Genomic DNA, 9,939 nt, shown 5'->3' with positions numbered 1-9,939 from the left:
GAGTCAGAAGTGTTGAGGATCAAATCCTTGATCGTGATAAAATGGTAAAAGCTTCAACTGACAGATTAAGAGAATTAACTAACAAAATTGAAAATGATAAAATTGACCTAGAAAAGGTTAAGAAAGAAAATGAAAGGTTAGTTCTTGAAAATCGTCAGATTACTGAAAAATTTGAGAAGCTTAAAAGCACGGTTAAAGATAATGATGATAGAAACGGTAAGACATATAAAGAAAATGTTCATTTGTCGAGTTTGCTTCGAGTAAAAGAAGAATTAATCAATCAACAACTGGATGAAATTGCAAAATTGAAGCTTAAATTTCAAGAAGCTGAAATTGAAAATGAAAGAATCCAGTTGAAGCTAAAAAGTTACAACTCTGCAAGCTTTGTTTTGCAACACATTGTTCCAAAACCCATAGGCAAAAACAAAGCTGGCGAAGATGTCTTTTCGGATGGAACCAGGGTGGGTTTTCATCAAGTTCCACCACCAGTTCTAGAAAATTATTCAAAAAAGCAATCTGGGTTGGTTGATCTTGAAGATGAAAATGAAGTAAAACTTCCTGATTCAATTGATGTTACATTTTCTTCTTCATCATCTGATGATAGTTTTCAGACAGAGATTGTTAAAAGCACAGCTGAAAGTGTTTTGATGTCTGAAAGTGATTCAGCTGAAGATGATGAATGTTTTCTGGACAAATACATTCCGAAACAAAAGTCCAAAAACAACTTAAATGATGAACCTACTCTTGTCATGTACAAGATGTCGGGATCTGATAAGTTGTATTCGGATTCTGAGTTTCCTCTGGAGAATGTAAATGTTTCAAAATTGACAAATGTGTTCAAAATGGTTGAAATCGATCTGTCTGAAGTGAAAAGTTTAAAACAAACAAACAGGCAAATGAATTTTGAGAAAGATAAAGCTTACTACAAGAAACCTATTGTTCCACCGCGTTTTTATAACAACAATCAAAACAATTGGTCGGGTGGTTATCAGGGTAGTAAGTGTTATCAAAAGAGAAATGTTCAAAACAAAAAGTTTGTTGAAAAGAAAGTGTTTGTGAACAGTTCAAGTTCACTTTCTGATGAAGAGGCAAAGATTTTTTCGAAATCAAATGAAGAATTCTTTGAGAAGAAAGCATCACAATCTCAGTCTGAAGGCACAAGTCGAGTAGTTGACACTTGAACATGCTTCAGATGTAATCAAGTTGGACATATTGCACGAAAGTGTACCAACTTGAAACCTAAGACTGAAGTTGTGAAGATTCAAAAGAGGAAAGATGATGCGAAAGGAAAAGCTCCATTGGTTGTTGAGAAAAAGGTTTTGAAAAACGATAACATCAAAGTCAAAACTGAACCTGTTAAGAAAATGGTAACTAAAAATGACAAGTTTTACAAACGGGTTGCGTCACCTGAACAAATTTGGAAGCCTAAAACAGAGAAACAAATTTCAACTACACAAGTGAAAAAGGTGGAGAATTCAGTCCCAATTGTGGATGATGCAAATTTTCCACCACTTCAAGCTAAAAATTCTAAGAAACAAAATGCGAAAGTTGAAGATAACAAAGTATTACTCAAGGCTGGTCAGGCTTGGGTGGATATTTTCTTCGTTTGAAAAACCTGACTTGTCGGAGCTTCCTTGATCGCGAAGCATGAATCAACATCTTTATTAAAATGTTTTTTTAAGTCAATTTGTGATATGTGCAGGATCTTCCGAGAGCTGTTTCACGAAGGATTATGGATAGTGGAGCTTCTCGACATATGACAGGGAAGACTGCATTGTTGTATGATGTTAGGAATTTCAATGGAGGTTATGTAGGATTTGCGGGTAACCAAGGTGGTAGGATTGTTGGTGAAGGAACGTTATCCAATGGGATTGTGACGTTTGAAAGAGTTAACTACATTGCTGAGCTGGAGAACAATCTGCTGAGTATCTCGCAGATCTGTGACAGGATGTATACCACTCACTTCACTGACAAAGAATGTTTGATCTTGAAGCCAGGATTTGTTATCCTTGAGGAATGGATTATCATGAGGGCACCAAGAGTCAATGATCTGTACGTGTTGGATATGAGCATAGCTACTACAACCACGGGTCAGGCTCATTGTTTTGTGTCAAAAGCAACTGAAAAAGAATCGAGATTATGGCACCAGAAAATGGGGCATATTCATCTACGAAAAATGAATCACCTGGTGCACAATGATTTGGTTACTGGAGTTCATGTAAAAAGTTTTCATCTGGAAGGGGAGTGCATTAGCTGCATCAAAGGCAAGCAAAAGAAAAGGTCACACCCTAAAAAGCAAGTCAATTCAGTCTCAAGACCTCTGGAGAGACTTCACATGGATTTGTTTGGTCCTGTGAATGTCAAAAGTATTACAAGAGATGTCTATTGTCTTGTGGTTACTGATGATTATTCCAGATTTTCGTGGGTTTCATTCTTGAAATCAAAAGATGAAACGTTTGACAGTTTGATGGCGTTGTTCAAAAAGATTGAAAATCTGTACCAAAGGCGTATCAAAAGAATTAGAAGTGATAATGGTACTGAGTTCAAGAACAACAAGATGGAAGAATTTTGTGATGAAAGAGGTATATTGCATGAGTTTAGTGCTCCGTACACTCCGCAGCAGAATGGAGTTGCAAAACGCAAAAACCGGACACTAATCGAGACGGCTAGAACAATGCTCGCAGATTCAAAGCTTCCGATAAATTTTTGGGCTGAAGTTGTTTCAGCTGCATGCTATACACTCAACAGACTTCTTACTGTCAAGAAGTTCAACAAAACATGCTTTGAGTTGATCAATAACCGCAAACCTAATCTGAAGTATCTTGAACCGTTTGGGTCACCCTGTACTGTTCTAGAGCCTTTTGGAAAGTTTGGTCCGAAGAGTATTGAAGGGATATTCATTGGTTATGCAAGTCCATCACGACGTGTCTTCGTTCCAAGCTTGAAGCGGATTATTGAAGCTCCAAATGTTGAATGTCAAGGTTATACAATGCCGCCGCAGAATCCTGGAGATTCATGGCGTTATCATTACGACAAGTTATGGGATTCGTTTGACATGATGGAAGAACCAGAAGAAGAAGAAGATTTCTTTGATGAGTTGGATATTCTGCGTGAGTATGAGTCTTCGCAGGAAAGGTTCCCAGCCGAGTATTCAATGCGACCATGACAAACTTCGAACGATGATGAAGCAGGTCCTAGCAATGCTGGTGAACATGATGATGTCCAACAAGATGAAGTTGCTCAAGACAATCAGACGGTTGCAAATGATGATCAAGAATCTGAGAACATGCCTGTATTTGATCATAGTGATTCAGATTCTGAGGGGGAGCAAATTCAGTTTTCAAGTCAAATAGATCCTATCAGTGAACATGGCGCAAATCAGAATGTTACTAATCTGGAAGGCAATGTAGATGTTCTAAGCGAAGTGATGCCACGAACTCTTTCATACCATCCAGAGGAGCTGATCCTAGGAGAACTATAATCAGGCGTTCGCACTAGACGTCAAATTGACCAAGGGCTTACATGTTTTTATTCTACAGTAGCACCTTTAAAAATTGGATTTTCATTGAGTTGTTTTATTTCGCAGATCGAACCGCGAACTTACAAAGAGGCGCTTACTGAAGATTCTTGGGTCAATGCGATGCAAGAAGAATTGAGTCAGTTTGAGAAATTGGGAGTGTGGAAGCTGGTAGATTTACCTGAAGATCACAAGAAGATCAACACAAAATGGGTATTTAAGTGTAAGAGAGATGATCGAGGAGTAGTTGTGCGAAACAAGGCTCGACTCGTAGTCCAGGGCTTTAGTCAGCAGGAGGGGATTGATTTTACTGAAGTGTACGCTCCTGTAGCTCGACTAGAAGCAATCAGAATCTTCCTGGCATTTGCATCGTGGAAAAACTTCAAAGTTTATCAGCTAGATGTAAAATCGGTGTTTCTCTATGGGAAGGTTAAAGAGGAGGTTTATGTCGGACAGCCGCCGGGCTTCACCGATCCAATCCACAAAAACAAGGTCTACTTGCTTGACAAAGCGCTGTATGGTTTACACCAGGCCCCGAGAGCTTGGTACGAGACTTTGTCTCAACACCTTCTAGCGAACAGCTTCATCCGAGGGAAAGTGGATGCGACTCTCTTCACCAAAGAGGTCGACGGACATCTTCTGATCGTACAGATTTATGTGGACGACATAATATTTGGGTCAACAAATGAAAGTTTGTGCAAAGATTTTGAATCAGTAATGAAGCAAAAAAATTGAAATGTCATCGATGGGGGAGATAAAGTTCTTCTTGGGATTGCAAGTTGATCAACTACCTGAGGGAATTTTCATTCACCAGACGAAGTACGTTCATGATACTCTGGAGAAATTTGGAATGTCAGGATCTACTCCAGCGTCAACCCCACTAGAAACGAATCATGGGATACACCCAGATCTCACCGGAGACAGGGTAGATGAGACGCTTTATCGTTCCATGATCGGTTCGTTGATGTACTTAACTGCTTCAAGACCTGATATCATGTACCCAACGTGCCTCACAGCAAGATTTCAATCTAACCCGAGAGCTTCGCATATGGTTATTGTGAAGAGGATATTACGCTATCTGAAGGGAACTCCAACATTGGGGTTGTGGTATCCTAGAAAAGGCGATTTTACGCTCGAAGGGTATTCCGATTCGGATTTCGAATGCTGCAAAGTTAATGCAAAATCAACAACAGCAGGATGCCAGTTCTTTGGACCTCGCTTGGTCACCTGGCAGTGTAAGAAACAAACGTCTGTGGCGCTATCCACATGTGAAGCGGAGTACATTTCTGCTAGCAGTTGCTGCTCTCAGATCTTGTGGATTCAGCAACAGATGCGCGATTACGGTTTGCAGTTTCTTAACACACCTCTTTTTGTTGATAATGAGGCCGCAATTAACATTACGAAAAATCCGGTACATCACGCTAAAACTAAACATATAGAAATTCGACATCACTTCATCCGAGATTGCTTCGAGAAGAAGTTGATTCGAATTGAGAAAATCCACACTGACAATCAGAAAGCTGATTTACATACCAAAGCTTTTGACAAAACACGTTTTAAATTTCTTTTAAAACTAAATGGTATGAAGCTTTTCTCGGTGTTGGATGGTATTATTGGCGTTGATGAAGGTACTGTTGTAGATGACGATGAGAAACAATCTGCAATGGTTTGTCGATTTTTTACTTGTTTTGGTATTTAGGGGGAGTAGATATATTTTCAGAAAATACAAAAACAGTAAAAAATTCAAAAATACAAAAACATGAGAAAATTTAAAATTCAAAAACAATAGAAAAATGAAAAAGAGCTTGTGTAAAAAAGGGAAAATGATAGTACATCAGTTTGACAATTACTGTACGCTAAAGATTTGTAAAGTTTAAGGCATTAAACAGTTTCACTGATGATGTGGCGATAGGTTTTTACACATTTAGTAAATTTGTTCGGGATATAAACCTAAAATTCGAACTTACTTATTTCGTGGCGAACACTACTTGGATATATAGGTAACCCCTGAAATCTCGTTTGAAAGGTCCCTCTTTCTGAAATATTAGGTCTTTATACTCAGTGATATCTGGGGTATTATTCCGGGATTTCTGCTGAATGGAAGTTCTGACCTAGTCCTCGAAAAATACTTTCCGCATTGCTTGAAACATAGCATCGCCCTCAGCAAATTGATGAAACAATAAAATTGATAGTCATTGTTGTTGTAAAAAAGATCCTCTAAAGGGGACACACCGGAAAGACGAAGCCGTCATCTCTCTGCGTATACGGAAATATCGACCTGAGCTCTCACGGCCCTCGCATCTAACCCCTTACAGATATCATCTGTGGTATACTCACCTGTAAGACTGAATATTGGGATTCTGGATACGGGAGTATATTCAAGAGGTGGGACACATGAATGAGTTTAAGTTCTTAATTCACCTAATTCGTCTCCTGAATAGATTGAAAATTGTGTGAAAATTTAAAGTGGACCAGTATATTGACAATCTACGTGAATTGTTTAAATCTGAATATGAAATTAAAGCTTAACGGTACTAGTGACTTGTCTGATAACTGATATGATTCCCTAACACGCTCACCAAAAATATGTCTGTAAATAGTTTATTTTCTGTTACATTTTGCATTTAAGTTTCAGTATTTCATTTCCTAGTTTAGAAACATTATTAAAAATCCAAAAAGATTTTTCATTTCTGCTTTATTTTCCGACAAACCAGAGTAGAAAGTTGATTGTCTGAATCTCAGAGATTGAAGCAGATGCAGGAAGTTTCTGGACTGGAGGATGAGGAGAGCTTATCTTGTTTAAAATCTTATTGATGAAAAGTCAAAAACAAGTTCATTAATTTGAAACTTGTTATTTTCAGAAAATGTTTGAAAAATTATTGAATTAAATTAGTTTGATTTGTCTGAAATCAACCAAGGTCATTAAGTTGGACTTGGTAGATTAATTGAGTAATCATGGTCATTAACTTGGATCTGAATACTTGAGTGGATTTCTAAAACTGATAGATCTTGTGAGTTATTGTTGTAAATCAATAGATTGTAATGTTATATGTTTGAGAAACAGGTTGTGGATTTCAAAATCCCCATGGCAGCTAAATGACAAAGTTTGAATCAGAAATTCAAGTCCCAGCATTCCGAGAAGGGGAGTCTGTGAAAGGGGGAGTCAGAATTCTGGATCAACAGTCAAATGGGAGATTGAAGATAGAGATAGGATGAGATCGTGAACTTGTGAAGAAAGAGTTTTTACATGAGAAGACAAATTTGGAAAGAGAACAAGACTGAAGACTCGACGCCGAAGACTTCGTCAACATCCAAGGGGGAGTCTGTTGGTGCACTGAATGTCTGCTGACTACGTCTTAATCGAGTCTTAGGTTTAGATAGGTTGATTAGGGTTGGAAAACAAGTTTAGTGGGATATTAATGTAATTCCGCTTGAAATGACTTGTTTGTCATTTCAAGCGAAATCAGGTAAACTCAGGATTCCGCTCCAAAATGCAAACTAGTTATTCTGCTCGAGATTATACATGGTGATTTCGCTTGGAATGTTTCAAGCGGAATCAGATACCGCTTGGCATTTCAAGCGGAATCACAGGCTCTATAAATAGGTGATGATTGTTGTCACTTGTAACAGTTGGAGCGGAATTAGATCTTGTGTGTAGAGACGAGGTGCTGCCAAAATTTGTTCAGAAACACGTGTAAAGCCTCAGAAAAGCAATAGAAAGAAAGTTAAAAGGATACAAGTTGTTTTGACATTGTTTACTTTGATTCCGCCTTAGTAATCAATGATGAACTGCCTTTACTGACTGTTTAGGGTCACGAACACGGTCCAACACACATTGTCCTCAATGTGTCCCAAAAATAAGTTTTTAGGTTGATTAAATGTGTAAAAAGGTGTAAAAAGCAAAATTTTGTGTTACTGGGAGCCTGGACACGGCCCCGTGTCGGGAAGACACGACCCCGTGTTCAGGTGCCAGTAACGAAAACTTACAGAAGGTGGACACGTGGGCATGTTGGCTGGACACGGCCCCGTGTCTGGCAAAAATATGTAGAAATAAACAAACAGCAGGTCTGGGGAAGTGGGCACGGGGGCGTGTCGGCTGGACACGACCCCGTGGCGACAATCTGCAAGGTTGAAAAACAGGTTTCTGGCTTCGTTTTTCCTGTCCAGACTATAGTAGTACTAATATTTAGTACTCTAAGCCTCGTATGTACCTGTCTTATCAATAAACAACATACCAAACCATTGCAAACATCCTAAATTACCAAAGTTTATCATCCACGTCACAAAGTTAAAAACAAATGCAGAAAAATAAAAAGAGTTAGGGAAAGTAAATTGTTCAACACTTCGGCACGCAGGCCGGAAATTGTTTGATAGAAGAAAGGGGGGTTTAACCTGTGGGATCACCAACCAGCTGCTCCTGCTCCTACTCCACCCGCCTAGTCCATGTCTTCATCATCGTTATCACCTCCTCCTCCATGCCCCGCCATGTACTCCCGGATGTTCCTGATGTCATCTTGAATATCGGAGATGTTTCTCTCAATGGCTCCGACCCGGTTGTATGTGTTGTTGGCGAGGTTGTAGGTGTTCCTGGTGCACATAAGGTTTTCCTGCAACAGATCATGTAAACTTTGAAAGTTAGGAAAACCACCTCCTTGTGAGGAGGATTGGCCCGGATCACCGTGAGGCTGGTAGTGGTAATGGGGAGGTTGTTGAAACTGTGGAGAGTGAAGGACTAGCGCCTCTTACGGGTTCCATGCATGCCCTTGCATCCTCTGGAAGCTAACCGACCCGTCTTCCGCCTCATAGATGAGGTTCATGTAGCGGCAGATTTGTACATCCACTCTTCCTGACCATGGGCTCCTCTCGAAAGACCTAGGTATGTTCACGAAGTGCTTGAAGAGACGGTATATCCACCCCCCCGAAGAAGATAGGGGTTGGTGCAGTAGCAAGCCGGTTCCAATGCATGTTTCTGAGCAGGAGATAAGGAACATCGAGGTGTCTTCGGGTATGAATGCAGTGAAGGACTATCAAATCTCTCAACCCAACAACGCCACCGCTATCATGCCTTTGGCTAAGAGAGTAACCGAGGACCCTATGGATGTATCGGTAGAGTGGGTCCCTCAACTTAGTACTCTTAGTGCTGCTTGGGTTGTAGTGCCCTTCACCAATCTGAGCCCACGCGGCTTGGCGTTCGTTCTCATCCAAATCTCGCACCCCTCCGGTGTTCTCTTCATTACCCGAATCTTCCTCTGTATACAGCCCAACTATTGACCCAAATTGTGCCATTGAGATCGAGTACTTCGTTCCACCGCATCGGAATGCCACCCCATCATTGTCGAAAGGGTCACACCTTGAATTGAACGTGAAGGTGCTATAGAACAACATAGTGCACTTGTGGACGGAGCGAAGTCGAGTGGTTAGGGCAATCCTTAGTGGGCCGGTAACGAGGTTGTTAAACCGGTCAAGTTGGTTCACCATGGCTACGAGATCCGTGCACACTTGTCTTGGGTATTCTTCCGGTCTTGTTTGAAGTACGTCATATTTTGCTCTAGCATCGAGCTCATTTGCGTTGAACCTCGTGAACTTCTTCGACATCTGAAAGAATACACCAAAAGTTAGCACAAAATAATGAAATTTTTGGAGAAAACTGAAAACAGTGGGCTGGACACGGCCCCGTGCTCAGCGGGCACGACCCCGTGTCCAGACGTCTGTTACTCAAAATTTTCATTTTTCGACCCGGTCCCGAAAACTTGAAAATTTTTGGTCAAGTATGTGCGGTTTTCCCCAAAAATGAAACCCCAAGTGCCGTTTTTCCCGAAACAAACCGTTTACCCCTTCAATTTTATCTTTTTCAGTTCAAAAACAAGGGTTTGGGGTTTATGTGAGAAATCGGGCAAATCTATGAACAACACAAGTGGGTTTACTTCCCATAACACTAATCTAAACTAAGGCTAACAGATTTATTCAAAAATTTGAGGTTTGATCCGGATGAACTTCAAGAACCCTAGATTTTCCCCAAATTTTTGAGGTTTTAACTACATGCAAGTAACTAATCTAATTACTAATGGTGATAGAATCATACCTTGATATTGTTAGAACGAGAGGAGACGTCGAATTTCTGCGGAAAATCGCCTGGACCAGAGCGTTTTGTGGGGAAACGGGGCGTGTTGAAATGAAGAAACTGTTTTGAAAAGGGGTTTTATCCCGACAGTTGCGCGGACATGGCCCCGTGCCGAGCAAAGTTTTGAAATTTTTTTTAGTGCTCGTGTGAGTGCCCTGTTTTCCCAAAACTTGGTTAGAAGATTTACCAGTTTCGATGTTCATCCGCTTGTTCGTAACTTACCAGGTATGATGTCGATGCTTTTACTCGTCGACCGTTTGAAGCAAGATTTCTTCCTCCTCATCCTCAATGAATCCTTGAT

This window comes from Helianthus annuus, chromosome 12 (assembly GCF_002127325.2).
Source record: "Helianthus annuus cultivar XRQ/B chromosome 12, HanXRQr2.0-SUNRISE, whole genome shotgun sequence".
Taxonomy (NCBI): domain Eukaryota; kingdom Viridiplantae; phylum Streptophyta; class Magnoliopsida; order Asterales; family Asteraceae; genus Helianthus; species Helianthus annuus.
The sequence above is the reverse complement of the archived record's forward strand: the minus strand, read 5'-3'. Positions refer to the sequence as shown.